General features: G+C 39.8%; 1 protein-coding gene across 1 annotated transcript in view; it reads left to right on the top strand.

Moving 5' to 3' along the window:
- The window catches only part of MTUS2 (microtubule associated scaffold protein 2), a gene marked incomplete at both ends in the record, with an annotated part of 188,305 nt that overhangs the window by 34,155 nt on the left and 138,536 nt on the right, over positions 1 to 15,614 (top strand). The gene's annotated exons all lie outside the window — the stretch shown is intronic.

Raw genomic sequence — 15,614 nt, 5'->3', positions numbered from 1 at the left:
AAAAATACAAGTAGCTCTAAAATGAGTTTGTAGGAGAAGTTGCCCAGCATGAGCTGCAATTGCAGCAAATATATTTCTCCTTAATTATTGTGTAGTAGTAAGTACATTCAAATGTTCAGCCTTCTCCTTAGCTGTATGCTGTTTGCTGAAACACAGTCAGCTCTGCTCATATACACTGATTAAAAACATACTTATCCATCTGATTTAAAACTATTCTAATAATTACTCAGCTGATCTGATCTGCACATCATATTCTTTGCTCTGATGTGTTTATTTAAATAAAAAAAAAAAAAGTGCATTTCTTCATTTTTCTCCTTGACTCTATTGGAATAGTTCATCTGTAATTTAAGACTCAGGAACTTTCTTACCAATGGAAATCAGTGTGCTAATTTAATAGCAGCAATTGCTTAGCCTATCCAATGCCAGAGAGACCCCAGTGCAAGAAAGGGTGTACTAATATAGCTTTATGAACATGCAGCACTCGTACCAGCACACTGCTGATTGAAAAACACAGGAGGCAGTTCTTCAAAGGATTCTGAATAAAGCCTTTGGTCCTATTTCCATGCATGGATTTTTTTTTTCATTGTCCTAAATACATTTGTTAGGCTACCTCATTTTGAACAGTAGCTGAAGCTACATTAGGGAAATATTTTGCATGTGTTTAATCCATCACTGAAAACAATGGAGAGATATATATGTTTGACCTGATATATATCTCAGCATTTAAAATCCTTCTGAATCCTTAGATAGAGCTAGTTAATCTCTTAAACATGCACTTATAATGACTTAAGAATCCAGACACTGGAGATATAGTGACCCAGTTGTGCTCTGCACTGCTGTGTGCAGGAGGTGATCTGTATTTTATTAATCCAAATAATTTCTGAAGCCTGTGAATATACTTATGACTTTGCAAGTGCTAATGAGCATTGCTTGCGACCTAAGCAAATGGTGTTCTCCAGCCAGATGCTCTGTGGCAGGTGCACAGTCCTGCATTGCGCACTGAGGTGGTGAGCTCTGCGCTTAAAATATCTTTTAAATGTGTTGTAGTTACTGGAAACTTTCAGTGATATCAGATACCATGACAAAGAAACAGACTGGAGATTGCCCAGAAGTTTTCAACTCCAACAATAGTTTCTTTAAATGTAAATTTTCTTTATAGTGCAGAAGAAAGAAAATGTTTTTCCTTCCTTTGAGGTACAATGGTGGTCTTAACATGATTTAAACTGCATTGCAGTCTCTGAATGCTTTATTAGGTAACACTAGCTAGGACCCCCTGCTATGACCCAGTAATACTCTTACCTATTAATTATTCCTGTTCCAGGGAGGGAGCAAGATGTTACTATACATGAAGTAATATGATGCCCAACAATTATATCTCCTGAAGCTATAGACATGTATTTACTGGTGTGAATGCACCAGTATTAATCATGATAAAAAGCACTGTGTTAAGCTGTTAAAAATCTGTTACTGGCAAAAATATGTATATATTTATCAGCAGCTGTCAGTATTTTAATGTCTTGCCTCTAAACTAGTTGTCTTTAGAGAGAGACTGTCATGTTAAATGTACCTTCTCTATGTTTCAAACGGTACCTTTGGTAGTTAGAATGAAAGAATGCAATAGAAAAGTCTAACTAACTGTTTTTACCAATGATAGTCCAGCCATTTAGACTGATTAGTCGTCGTCTAAGCAATATAAATTCAAGAATCCTATCAGAGCATTTCTGAGAGGTACACTGCACAGCAGCACTGCATGCCTGCAGCAGCACTCTAAGGGTTTCTGTCTCCCCTCAAACCCATTGCTATTTGCTTAAACAGCTGTTCCATTATTTACACCACTACCCCGTTTACCTGCTCCATGAATACTTTGCGACCAAACACGTCATTCACACCTGTCTCTGGGTCCTCTTAGCACTGATGCTTTTGTGCCAAGTAAGCATCCCAAGCTGCTGCTGGGGGAGATGAAAGAGGAAATGTCACCCCAGGAGCAACCTTGGCAGTAGTGTGATTCTGGCTGCCTAAACAACTGAAGTGGCACTGGCTTTACAAGGTGCTGGGAATTTTGGGCACACCTCATCAGCAGTTGGAAGATGATCCTTTCTGGAAACAGCATAACCAGTGACGGCTGCTAATTATCATATACTGAAGAATTTGCATGGTGAACAAGAATGATTTGTAGAGAAGCAAAATGCTCTTTACCAAGTCCCCATTGCAGCTGTCCATGCTGAAGTGGGTCATGGCACTTCAGGTAGACCATGGAAAGCCCACCATGATCTGTGTTTGTCTATTGCTAGATGCTGTAGGATGCAGCTCTGTTAAGGGTACACTTGTCCTGAATATTGCCCCCAGGTACCTCCTTCTCTGAAAACACATCCCATGATCCTCCTCCTATCACACTGCAGTATGTCACTTGAGATTCTCCTTTGACTACAAGGCAATCCATCCATCCTTGCTGTCATGTAACACTCGCATCCTCTGAGCTGAAAGCCTTCTCAGAGGGCACTGAACCACTTGCGTAGTGGAAAAAACATGCATTGTCACCTAGTCTTAAATGTATTTCTTTTATCAAGACCAAATAAACCTTTTTTTTCTTCTCATATGAATAGGCTTTGTCAGCTAATGAACCCTTTAAGCTAGTTTGCAAATAACTGCACTGTAGGATGGAGAATTCTTATGGAGTGAAACTGTGAGCATATTAGCATACAGAGAAACTGTCATTTTTTCCTAGGTTTGTAACTCAGAAACCACAGGAAGAACAGGGTAGTCTTGATTAATTGGACCAACTCAGTTTGCTCATAGGTTTTTCGTCACTTAGACACAGTCATCTCCTTCACACGCCCTCTGAAGTCATAATGTGGTCAGAATAAATGCCCTCCCCTTGCAAGAGCGTTGGGTAGCTTGCTCCAGCATAAGAGCATTAAAAAACACATCTTGGCCTCGAAAACAGATGAAATATAAACAAGGCCTCCATAGCACCAAGTTCTGTCCTTAAAAGTACCATAAACAAAAATCAGGGCCGTGAACCTACAGTGCGTTGGAGCTCTGCCTGTAAGTGCCAGGGACAGCAGAGGGATGCTGCTCGTGAACTTGATGAAGCGTGGCCTTGTCAGAGACATTAAAATGACATGTTTATCCTATAAAATGAAGTTGGAAGGTTCAGCTCTCACAGACACCTGCCGAGGTCTAGATAGGGATTGTCTGAGAAGGCCTGGTTAGGAAAGGGCTTGTTTGGGTAGGGTGGCCTTGACTGAGGGACAGTTTATTCTCATGGGAATAAACATACCTTTTTATTGTAGCCGAAAGAAAGTTTCCTATCACAAACGAGACATATGAGCTGTATTAAACACATAATGAAGGGTAGTACCTGGGCAAAAGCACAAGGAAGATATTGGGAGAGGGAATTCAGTTGTGTGACTGTAGGTTTTTGGTGCTGCCTTTGAGAGCCCAGGGAATCCCCTCAGCCTTGTTTGCCTATACAATGTCTGCAATGCCATGCAGAAGTCTCAAGTGCATTAAGATGTCTAAAAATGGCATTTGGACACTTATGATCGCACTGATCTCATCTCAAGGATTCAGGAATTCAGATATGCAGACTCTGGTACTTGCAGTGCTCCTCACATGTGAGCTCCACATGGTGCTAGCTACCTGAGACCTGGCTCAGTATGGTCAGAGAAGCCTGCAGAGCTTCATGCCTCATCCTGATGCAGCTGATGATTTTAAGCCTCCCTTGCTGCCCAGAGCACTGGTGGCCTACAGGGCCATGTTACATCTGCCACGGCTCCATGCACACCAAACCCAGGAGATCCATGTCATTCTGCCCTATATATGTCTTCAGCTCTATGATACAATAGATAGGATTTACTGTTACCTCATGCCCAGGGTTTTATGTCTGTTTCAGGCAATGATTATGCAATCTTTGTGAGGAGCAGTTGAAAAATGAAGTGCATCCAAAATAACTTGTGTGTCTGCTTCCTAGTGGGAGGGTTTGAAAGGCTTTATTTCCTGGTGGTCTCTGCCTGGATTGGTACAGATAAAAAGTCATTTTTGCCAAGTAAGTTGTCTCTATAATTTTAGGGGTTTAATTCCTTTTTTATTTAATGTTGTACAAAGACACGAAGTGGCCTGCACAGCTATATTTACTCAACCCCTGCTCGGTATTCAGTCAGCTATGATCCATTCATACCTTAAATTCTGATGCCATCTCTTATCCTTAAAGATGAGCTATGGACATTGGTTGCTTTCAATCTAACTGCTTTCCACTCTATCACTGTTAACTTACTGTTTATCATCGCGGATGATGTATACATCTCTGCAAAACTTGTCCTCCATCTTCAGCTGGGTGTGCTTTAAGGCCAAATCTTCTCTTTCTCTTTCTATGTGTCTCATCAGAGATGCAGCTATTCTTGTTGTGAAAACAGTCACTGTAATGAAGTGCAGATTAATGGAAAGATTATTTCTGTGAATATAAAGAGTTTGTGGAATACAGCATTTTCTATTTTAATATATTCAGAAACCGGATCACAATTCTGCCACCCCCAACTCTGATATTTTTTGTCCTCTTTTTATTCTGATGTAGAGATGATAATACTGGGCTGTGATATCTCCCCAGCAGTTGTCTGCAGTAGCAGTGTACTGCACTTCTGTACCTGCACACAATATATCCCACTTAACAAATTCTTCATGAATCATTTCTTCTTTATAGCATGTTTTTATCCAAGTAGAGCATCCGGTCTGCCTTATACGCTATTGATCCATTTGGAGCCTATCTCAGTGACTTCCTACATGTTTCTACCTCATTAGAGTCATTACTGTCTTGGTCTTCTGTCAGAATGGAATCCAAAGGATTTTTCTTCTTTCTGAATATTCTGCATCATTGCCAATTATTTCTGAATTGGAGGTATCCCAGCTCTTTTAAGTTTGCAGCCATGTTTTACAGAGTGAGTGTGAATTTTATCAGTTGTCAGGAGAGTTTTCGTGCATTTACATCCCAAAGTGGTGCCACACAAGCTCTTGAATCCTCTGACATGGTGCAAATAAAATCCTGAGAGTATGTGGTTGTTGACTGGCCTGAAGAGTAGCTGGGGATGTCCGCAGCCCTCTCTGCTGCAGACAGGGGTTCCTAAGTGTTTTCTTCTGCTGTCTCTTCCCCTAGAAGCCAGGCAGCAGAAAATGGCCAAGCCCTCACAGGCCCTGGGCATGGATCCAATGGGAAAACACACACAGGACCGTGATTCTTTGCTGAGCTCAACAACATCCACTGGTGGGCTACAGGGTCATGCTTGCCTAGGGAAGCTGCTTGCTGGGAAAATATTTTTGCCTATCTCACAAAATTCTGCATGTGCACAGGCTATATGTACAGTGTGAGAGCTATGCTGAAGTAGCATGTGGATGGCTTTGAAGGGATTTGAGGCCACCTCCTCAAAGACTCTGTGTCTTTGTGAGTTCAAAGGAAGCAAGAAGCTCCATCAGTACCACCAGTCTCTTCTCCTTCTTTCCTCTGTCTGGCTCTGTAAAAGGTGCCTAAATCTGGTCCTTGGATTCTGTTGCTTTGCTTTTATTCAGAATGCCCCAAATGCAATGTCATTCAGTTGCTCATACAGCCACAGGATCATTCTTTACAGTCAAAAGTGATTCCTCTCACTGAGAATGTGCCTTGTGCATCTGACCCTGCCAGGCAACCAGGTACCTTCTTGGTGAGTGTGCTCAGCACCCACCCCTGCTGCTGCAGGGACAGTGCTGTGGTGGTTGAGGGGTGCCAGGAGGCAAAACTATTTGTTTCAGCTACATAGATTACATGGTGGAAAATTTGAACAAGGAAGCAACTATTTCTTGATTATTCTGTCTGTATACTATAATAACAGCATGCACAGGCAACGGCTCACCTGCATGGCTATGCCCCAAATCACTGTTGACTTAGTCTGTCCCTGCTGTTCCTCTTATTAATTTATAGTTTATTCAGAAAACACAGACATTTGACTGAGGTGGTGCCTTAGGGTCTTTTAGTTGGCTTCTACCCAAGTTTGCTTGTCAAGTAACCTTTCTTTTCTTCTGGTGCAATATGTTTGTGCTGGTTGCTAAGCAGATTACTTCCTAGCTGCATGTTTAACAAGAATGAAAATGGTAACACACAGTTTGGAGGTGCCTGATAGCAGCAGGGTATTTTTGAGTTAGGAAACAGTAAATAAGGGACTAAAATAATGATATCTACTGCTTCCTGGGATGGTTTTTTTATGCACGAAATCCTCGAGATTCTGATATTTGCCATATTTCATTTGGTGTCTATACTTCCATTAATACCTGAAAATGTTTGCACAGGCAACAAGGAATTTCAGCTGAGGAAAGGTAAGTAATGTAATATTTATTATTAAACGAATCTTTTTGAAAACTTTACTGTTTCCCTCCAATTTGTTTTTGTCAAAACCCTATTGACTCTAGTGCAGTGGCATTTACCCTCTTTGTGTAACCCTTTCTTTATTAATGTCTTCAGATATACGTTGCTCTACTGAAGAGTTACCATATTCTTTAAGCAAAGTGAATCCTGATCATGTCATTTCCCATTCATACCATTTCAGTATAAAAACATGGTTATACTGATTACAGCTTTCTAGACCACTGAGCTTCAATAAGATGTATATCCTGGGGCAAGAGGAAATCAGGCAAAGAGTATTCTTGGGTTAATCTCACTGTTGAAGTTGGTTTGAGGCTCTAACTGAGAAAGAACTGCAGGACTACCCATTAAGATCCCATGGTTTGAATATTGAGTATTTTATTGTTGGTGATAGTGGTGGTGGGTTTTTATATTTTTTATTTCTTTTGTTCCATTTTGATGTCCCCAGTTAATAATTGATAATACGTATTTTCTCATACTCCCTTTCTTATTTTATTTGTCACTGAGTCTTTTCTTTTATACTACAAGACTTCCAGTGCAGGAACTTTTTTCAGCACACTGGAGGTCCAGCCTAACTAATACCCACAGGGCCATATAAATCATCAGAGAAATCTGGAGTAAGCAGGCATTTTTAAATTGTTCTTCTGAAAATGAGGAGCTTCTCAATGAACATGCTGGACCCAAGCAAGAAGCCTTGTTGATAGTGGCTGATAATAACTTGGTCACCCTTAGAGAGAATCTGCAGGGAAGGATACCAGAGATGTTGAATTCAAATATACACCCCTTGTCTTGCTCCATGAATCTTACCCCAGGGAAAAGGCACTTGTGAGGCAGGCAGAGCCACAGCTTCTTGCTTCCTTTAGGATCACAATACTTCTTGGGATGTTCTTGGTGGGCAACTTTCTTCTAGTTCTCCATAGAGTAACTGGTGGCCTTACCATATACCCTCCACCTTCCTCTGCACAAAGCACAGACACACTCAGGACTTGTCACCCGCTGTAGCTGCTGTTCTCGGCAGTGTCAGAGCAGCAGAGCACGGCTTCTGCTGCATCACCTGTGGTACAGTTAATGACGCACATCCAAAGGCCACTTCCGATTTCCTGAAGGAAGGATTTCTCGTATGTACCTGAACTGCAGTGTACCCAGCTGAAACAGGAGTATGTGCTTTGTACAGCTGAAATCAATATACCAGTGACTAAATTGTTGGGTTTGGACAGTAAAAGCAGGATTAGCCCTAGTAGGTTTTCCAGTATCTATTACCTCTACCAGTAGGAATATCTATGGGACTACCTTCTCCATGGCAGTTGTGCATGCCCTGATAAACAGCAGCCCATGTGTGGCCCCAGCAAGGGTGACCTGTTTGTTGTTGTTCAGGTAAATCACTCAATCTTGGCACTGCAAGCAACCCTGGGGAGACACTCGTAGCTAGTTTCTACACAGAAGGGTGCTGATATATCTGACCAGCATTTTGGTGGATAACATATTCTGGACCGGTCTTGAGGAAGCAGCATTGCCCAGGTCTGGGAAGGGTGTGCTCTGGCCATACCATCTGTCTCTTGCCCCTGTGTGTCCTGTTGCCAGAACCAGTGCACAGTGGCCTGATCCAAACAAATTTATCAGAGCCACAGAAACATCAAACATAAACTTTTACAAGTTTTCAGGAATTTGCCTCACCTGAGAGGCAGTATCCTACTGGTGTTCTTATTGAGAGAAAGCCTGCAAAATGAGCTAATCATCTTTAACATTTCCCATGAGAGAAATCCTCATGGGAGAATGGCAATGAAAGTGTCTCATCAGCAGAAACCTTCATTAAAAACGCTAGCCCTATTAGACATCAGGGGGTCCAGTCAGGAGACACAAGGCACCAAGCTGCATTAGCACCATTGCTGATAAGATTATTTTCCTTTCATGTGAATTTGGAATTGTGTAATTGCCACCAGTTAATGCTTTATTCTCCACAATCTCGTTCCTTCCACACATTTTCAAAAGCTGTAAAAAAGGATGTCTCTTAGATTTTTACATTCTCAGGAGTTTTATTATTCTCTGCTCTCTTCCTGAAAAGCTGAACTACACTGTCACAAAAATCACAGCCACTGAACAAATTGACAGCAGACATGGAGAGAAAAATAAACAATACTCTCATAGAAATACTGTTTCTTCAATGATCCTTTCTTATTACACTGAGAAAAAGGTAGACAATATTATCATCATTGCTAAAGTATTTCCTCTAGATGTGCTGGCTAATCAGTATGTGAAAAGTGAACAGTTTTACCTACTAAGCATTGCCTTGTGGCTACCTTCATTAAAATTTATCTACCATCGTGTTGCTCAATCACCCACTTTGATTAGATCCTCCTGGAATTCCTCTCCATTCTCAGTCATTTTCTGTAGCTTAAATAATTCTGTGTCCTCAGCAAATTCACCACCTTGCATACTGCTTCCTCTTCAAGATTATAACTGAAGTTGTTGAGTTGCAGAGATTTTGAGAGTACCTACATGTTCAACTTGACAATAAAACTATTTGCTCTTCCTTATCACTTCTTTATTTAAAAACTCTTGCATTTCCCCACACGATTACAAACTTCCATTAATATTCTCCCTTAGGTGACTTTCCCAGAAGACTTGGGTAAAACTAAATGAATGTGTGGCTTAGTAACTTTGTACTGTCACAGAGCTCTGCCAGGTTTATTGTAGATAACATATTCTGACAGAAATTTTGCTGCTATTTCTCTCTTTATGTTTAAAAATCTGAGTTATTTATGTCTTCAATCATCTTTCTTATGTTTAGATGACTGTTTCTATTTTACAGTGGAAGAAAAAAGTGTATTGCAAAACAGAGAACAGATTCCTATATGTACCTTGCAACAGAAATATTAAAAAGACAAAACCACAGCGGTGATGGTCTTCACCATTATTTCTATAAATGAATGGGGCATATCCATGCATTTCTGAAAATCCAGCTAGTACAAGTATCAGATACTCTCACTTACAAATGCTGTCTTTGTTTCTAAGAGTATTTTCAGTTTGCCACCTAGCATTTATTCAGTTGTTTCCTTTGTGTCATGATTCATGAGTGTCAAGAGAGGGCATATTTAGCTTATGTGCTTTTAAAGGAAACTGGGCCAAAGCTGTCTGAGGATATGCAACAATGGCTAGATATTATTTTCTTTCTGCATATGTGGTTATTTTAGAAGCTGTACAAGTTTTACTTTATAATTAGAAAGTCAAATTATTTTCATTCTGTAGCGATTATATTCATTTGAGGTGGAAGAGCTGTAGAAGTGTGGATGGGCTAATGGCCATTTGCATGAAAGGCTGATGAATACACGTGGGTTTTTCCTGTGCTTGTTTTCGAAGCTATTGGTGTGACCTGTTCTGCTGCGGTTGCATTTGCATTGTCTCATGAAGGGCATCAAAAGCACGTTTTTCATCTCCAAAATGAAAAATAAAATAATCTTGGTATCTTAAAGATGGAGCTGTCAGAGCAGCAGTTTACCAGTTGCTCCACGGCAAAGAAAAATCTTCACATCCAAATCTGAGAGAATTCAAAAAGATGCTTTAGGATAAGTTTCTGTATCTTTGCAGTTCTGTGGATCTCAGCTGCCAGAAATAAATGGCTGGTGAACTGAATCGCCCTGCTACATAGGGTATATAGTGTCTGTGAGTGTTCACCCAGAAGCAAACATCCTCTGCCCTGGCAATCTTATAAAACATCACAACTCAGAAAGAGTAAATTGGATAAAGCACTGCCTCCAAGCCCTGCTTGGTCTTCCTCAAAAGCCATAAGAGTACCAATACTTAAGATGGTTCCAACTACTTCTTTAGTAGTTTGTTTGTTTTGGTTTGCTTTTTTTTTTTTGCTGGTACATGTGTAAATGAGCACTATAATATAATGTTTTCATCTGAAATTTGAAATTTGTTTACTGGACTATTTTTGAGATTTAGCCACAAATTATTTCATGTAGACTTTGGAATATACCACTTCAGCACAGTTCATACAGCAGCTCAAACAGGTGCCATTTAAATGCAATGGCAAATAGTGTCTTAACAGTCCTGAAAAAAAGAATGTCAATCTGAAATATTGCTACCTGCCTTGCTCTTAGACCAGGCATTCTGCACCTGTAAAAGAAAGAGTACCCAGCAAACATATCTGTAATATCCTGTCTGCAATAGCAAATAAAGAGAGAGTTTATGTTTATTGATCAATGCTTGTTTGCAATATTTGAATGTGGAAGACAAAAAACTTTTTTTTTTAAGCTATAAAATTGGCTTGGGTTGGTGTTTGTCTCGCAGCCTTATCTGTGCAGTGTTTAGTGAGACAGATTGCAATGGGGTTTAGACGTTGTGCTGATGTCTTAACAGATTAAAAGTAATTTGCATTTCTGACTGAAGCAAGTTCTAATTGGCTGACTGATTATGATAAATTACGGCATCCTTTGGAATGGTTTATTAATGCTGTCAGGATTTGTTTAAATTAAACCTGCAACATTTCTACCTATTCCCATACCAGAAACTGAATGTGTCTTAGAAATCACCATAACTGAACAAATTTGACACTTAACAAGCTATGCTTATAATGCCAATAAGATTGAGCTGTTGAAAAATGAATAGGAGCCACGTATGGACTTCCATGCTAGAATTTCACAGTACTTGGGAAAGTACTGCTTTATGTTAGCATTTCTGATCCTAAGACTGAGGCACATTTTGTTTTTTAATTGCTCAGCTGTTAATCTAAGAGGAACTCTGGTGTTGCTTTCCACACAGCAGCTCTCAGCAGAGCATCCTTCATCTTCCAAACAACTATTACAATAAAAAAGCTTCCCAATAACTCCTCCAGTATACTGGCAAATAGAAATGATAGAAACACAATGTTGTCCCATGAGTTTGTTCTACAGTGTTTGGTAGGGAACAACAATGTCTGGCTCTGGTTGTATATTAGGGTCTGAAATCTGGCGTATTCCTCAGATCTTTTTGGCTTCTGCACTCCTGAACAGTCATTGTTGTCATTGGCCCCCATTCCATTATTACCTAAGCCTCGACTTTTCTGGGGCATCTGGTGATTTATTTTGTTTTATTATTGGATTATCCTTCCTCCCAACATGTTCACTCTTGTCATTTCTTGGCCTTACTCTATTTTATTGATTACTTAATCACTGTAGACTTTTGCTTGGGAGCTACAATCTGAACAGCTTATGTAAAACCAAGAGGTACTTGTTTATTCATAGCAGCAGAGAAATTGCAGAGAAAAGAATTAAAATAACAAAATGCCATCGGCCTTACCAGACAAATCCACCTTAGCACAAGTTTTCCTGCCAGCTGACCCACCATAGGCTGTTACACCCCCAAAAAGAGGACCCTATCTTTTAGAAGCCAGGCAGTCGTGAGGGCCTTCTGCAGCCTGAGGATGTTTGATAAGCACATTTGATAGGAGCTGTGGAAGGTGGAAATGGAGTATTGTGCCTCCAGTCCTCTGGGCACAGACCTCTCCCTGCAGTTCTAGGTCTCAGCACACCATGCTAATCAGACAAATGGAGCTACCTGTGTTATATATATATATATATGTGCAAAAGAAAGAAATAAAGAGATATCTCTGAGGTCTCCATGCCTGGGACCTGTAAATCTTAGAAATCTTATTTTAAATGTCAGCAGGCTCATGTTCTAGCTTTAATAATCAGAAGGTAAGAATTATTTCGATTTCCTTAATGTCTTGTGAGCCAAGCACTTAACTATCATCCTGTCTTTACTGTCTTTATTTATTTTAATCTGTTGATGAACAGAAATAAGGAAATTCTGCAAGATATTTTCTCTCATTATCTGAACATCCTCTTTGCCATCCATGCATTCTTTGTGCATTCACTTGCAGAGTTTTCTGCCACAATATTTAAATTATTCCTGGTATTGTAGAACTCTATCTGATTATTCTATATCTTGCGTGCTCTCAGTTACAAATTAACATTATTGTTATAAGAACCACCTGATACTTTGTTCAACTGCAAACAGTAATATGAAAGTATAATCAGACTCTCTTCAAAAGTGGTTGTAGATAAATTCTCAATAAAGCAAGGTACGGCATTTTTTTGGCTCTTTCCTTCCTGACATTATCTGTTGAAAGAAAACTGGAAGAGGTTTAATTTCCTTGTAGTTGTCATAGTAGGAAGCTGTCAGAAACTTTGTAATCTTAACATGAACAATTTTTATGTTGTGGTTTATTTATGTATGCTGTATTATACCTGCTATTGGAACTGAATGGTGTAAAAAAGATACAGAGAAACAAAATGAAATCCAAGGTGGTCCCTCTTCTCTCACCTCCTAGATATAATTTGTACCCATTAAAGAACTTCATGTTGCATTTCAGTTAGTTAATAACTTATGCATTGTTTTTGAAAGGCTGCCATGTCCCCTGCAATTATTTTCATTTATATTCTTTTTTCTGAAGAGACTAATTTTCAAAAGAAAAAAAAAGGTTACAGTGCTTTTGGGCTTCCTATAGTGTTTGTAGAAAACCACAGGAGTGCTATAAATATTAGTGTAATTTCAGAGCTGAAAAAGTTGAGCAGCTCATAGTTCTGCAGAAACTATACTGACAGTTTGCTTTTAAGGTGTACTCAGCCTATGTATAGTTCAAAATGTTAAGTATAACTTCATAAAATCTTGACATATAATGCTCATCCATCTTTCCAAATATCCCTTGTTATTGTGCAGTGTATGCAATTAGGGAAGTCCAAGGATAAGTCTGTGGCAATGAGGCATGTGTGAGCTCAAGGTGGGAACACACATCAGTGAGTCAGGATCAGGTTTGGAAACCATAACCACAGCTGGGCCCAGTCCAGTGATCACCAGACAAGCCCACAGTGATGAGGCAGCCTGTTGACCAGGGGCCTGGTCTGAACCAGCTGGGTCCACGGCCAGCGATGGGCACGGCTGTCACACCAGTGTGATATAGCTCAGGCGGGGACCGAGGGCAGGAGCCTCAGCCTGAGGGCAGCTCCCAAGAGGAGGAGGGCAGCGCTCGCCCAGTCTTCCTCCAGCCCTTTCTTCACAGCAGCCTTCACCGGCTGTAAATTCAGAGGAACAGACAGAAGAAAATTAAGATTGGGAAGATGAATTTGCAGTAGATCAGAGGATTAAACTAAATGGTTGTAGTTGGATGATGTGAAAACAAAATCGAAGGACTTGAGGACAATAATTCTTGTGCAAAAGTATGAGAAAAAAAACGAAGTATTGTGTCAGTACAGCACAAATAGATACGTAACTTCTCTAAGGGATGTAAGCAACATAGAAAGAAAAATAACTGTGGCAGTCAGAAGAGATAAAATATCAAAGAGTGACATACGTATGACCATGTATCTGGCTATGAAGGAGGTGGTGAAAATCTGTGTCTCAGAACATTTTTAAAATAGCCTCACTGAAGTTTTCTGCTGCTTCTTCTAAGGAGGAGCTGTGATTTACTGTAGCCTCTCACCACTTGCTCCTTTGTTAGTGTTCTGAACAAAGATTTCTGATTTCCTGTCAGGAAACACAAAACTTTTCTTCAACAACGAAGCCCTATGAGAAGGATCCTTATGAAATATTGCTGGGGCTTGAAAAAATTTTCCACTGCACAGCCTCCCATTAGTTTCCAGAGTCAGTAGCTAATGGAATCTAACTGAAAGCAAGAATCATTCTTATGTCTGCTATTTGAGAACATCTGTGAATAGATATTTTTATCTCTTCTTCTCCCAGTTATGTTAAATTTAGTAACATAATTTCTTGTATTTTCTTATCTGTACAGCCATAAGTTCCAAAGATAAAGCAGTGACAACAGGAAGTATTATTTAGTTAAATGAGCCTACAGGCGTATGGATGAGTGCTCTTCATAAGTTTCAGATTGGCGTAAAGAGATCTTGCGAGTCCAACTTGAAACTTGTGTAGAAGAGTCATTGAGTGAAGCTAATTAACACAAATTATTTTTGTTATTATTATTATTTTTTACTCTTAAGTTTCAAAGGCGGGTATTGGTGCATGATTAAGCAGTTCCACAATCCTGTATAACTCTGTCTTAAGATGTAGTCTGGTGGCAATGTACTGGTAGGACAAATATTATGTTTTCAGTTCAATCCTTCCATTTTTTCTCATATTCATTGTCAACATCAGTATTAGCTAATTTTAAACTTGCCCTTTGCATCTGGCAATCAATCAAATAGATATCAAGACCTTCCTCCTGCTGTTACAGAACCATTCATCTTTCCAAACATCCCTTGTTACTGTGTAGTGTATGTAATTAGGGAAGTCCAAGGATAAGTCTGTGGCAATGAGGCAGGTCATTTTATTGCCTGATTGTACTTATTGTGATACTGTGCGAACACTGAGGTGCACTGGGTAGCAAATTCATTGCGAACCAAGGCACTTTGTGGCTTATTTTGTAAGGAGCTAAAAAAAAACTCTCTGTGCTGAATCTTCACATCTATAAAGTGAAATTAGTGGTGTATCATTGCTTTGTCAAGAATACTTTCAATTAGCAATTATGAGTGTTTTTATGAGAAGGTCTTGAACTGTGACTGCACAGGAAGAGAAAGAAGGATTCTTCACGTATTCTCACAGTATTGTCCAGGGAGGCTGTTCTCACTGCCTACACTAGCTTCTGACTGTGAATAATTGCTGTGCTCCTTTGGGGATAAAAATTTCTCACATCTGACTGATCTTTCTGCTGTGATGGAGACAAACTCTATCCTAGATACAGAGTTTTCCCATCTTGAGCTCCAGCTTCCTTGTAAGGCAAAGAAACAAAACAAAACCAAAAAAAACCTCAACCATTGGAGCTCAGTATTTCAAAGTCAGATCAAAAAAGTAAAACTGTACTGATTGCATTGGCTGATGATGTCTTTCTAGTGAAAAATGAAGTTCAGGTATCTGTGATGACCTTCTTACATCTGCCTGACACAGCTGCTGTTGTTGATCCGGGATATTTTTATTGACACAACTGTAAACTCTAGTGGAAATCTGCGGAGATTTTTTTTGAGTGTTTATTCTCTTCCCTTTCAGAGACACTACCAGAGGTGACATTAGGCAACTATGCACTCATACTTGCAAAGCTATCCTGTAAATTACTTTAGGCATCGGTCTTGTCATTTTGTCCCTGCTGTGTATTTTGCCTCTGTACCTGGTATTTTCTGTGCTAATGAATAAGCTATGTAGTAGGTATTCCTAATAAAATCAGAATTAGGAAAATATCTGTCTCCCTCTTAGCTGA

The sequence above is a fragment of the Nesoenas mayeri genome, assembly GCF_963082525.1.
Source record: "Nesoenas mayeri genome assembly, chromosome: 1".
Classification (NCBI taxonomy): domain Eukaryota; kingdom Metazoa; phylum Chordata; class Aves; order Columbiformes; family Columbidae; genus Nesoenas; species Nesoenas mayeri.
The sequence above is the reverse complement of the archived record's forward strand: the minus strand, read 5'-3'. Positions and strand labels throughout refer to the sequence as shown.